The following is a 1,250-nucleotide window of genomic DNA, read 5'->3' as shown; positions in this document are numbered from 1 at the left end:
AACAAAATCCAACACAAAGTTCTACAGAAAATTGGAATAGAAGGCCTCTACTTCATATACCCAATACCCAATACTTTGCGTATTGACTTTGTATCCTGCTATGCTACTGAATTTGTGTATAAATTCTAGTAGCTTCTTGGTGGAGTTTTTTGGGTCTTCCAAGTAAAGCATCATGTCATCTGCAAATAATGATAGTTTCACTTCTTCTTTACCTATTCTTATTCCTTTTATTCCTCTATTTCAATCTGATAAAAGCCATCTATGACAACCCAACAGCTAACATAATTCTAAATGTGAAAACTTTTATTCTCAGATCTGTTACAAAGCAAGGCTGTCCATTATCACCCCTCCTATTTAATATAGTTCTTGAAACATTAGCTAGAGCCATTAGACAAGAGAGAGAAATAAAAGGAATAAGAGTAGGTAAAGAAGAAGCGAAATTATCATTATTTGCAGATGACATGATACTTTACTTGGAAGACCAAAAAAACTCCACCAAGAAGCCACTAGAATTGATACACAAATTCAGTAGCATAGCAGGATACAAAGTCAATACCCGAAAGTCAATAGCATTCCTCTACACAGATAACAAACACACTGAGAGGGAAATCAGAGAAACAATACCATTTACAATAGCACCACGGAAAATGAAATACCTTGGAATTCAACAATTACAATTCCTGACTTGAAAATATACTACAAAGCTACTGTGATAAAATCAGCATGGTATCAGCAACAAAATAGACCTGAGGATCAATGGAATAGATTAGAAGATGCAGAGGTCTCTATGAACACACTCAGCCACCTTACCTTCAACAAAGGGGCCAAACACACTTACTGGAAGAAAGATAGCCTCTCTAACAAATGGTGCTAGAAAAACTGGCTCCGTACATGCCAAAAACTAAAACTTGACCCAGATCTATCACTATACACTAAGCTAAAGTCAAAATGGATTAAAGACCTAAACATTAAAACAGAAACACTAAATCTCCTGGAAGAGGAAGTAGGAGGAATTCTTGAAGACATAGGGGTAAGCAAAGAGTTAATGAACAAAAATCAAAGCACGTGGGAAACACTTGAAACAATTAACAACTGGGACCTGCTCTTATTGAAAAGTATTTGCATGTCAAAAGAAATTACCAACAAAGTGAAAAGACAACCCACAAATTTGGAAAAAAATCTTAACAACTAAATACTCAGACAAAGGTCTGCTCTCTAGAATTTATAAAGAACTAAAAAACACTAGGGCC

Source organism: Octodon degus, unplaced genomic scaffold, assembly GCF_000260255.1.
Source record: "Octodon degus isolate 3935 unplaced genomic scaffold, OctDeg1.0 scaffold00238, whole genome shotgun sequence".
NCBI classification, from domain to species: domain Eukaryota; kingdom Metazoa; phylum Chordata; class Mammalia; order Rodentia; family Octodontidae; genus Octodon; species Octodon degus.
The sequence above is the reverse complement of the archived record's forward strand: the minus strand, read 5'-3'. Positions refer to the sequence as shown.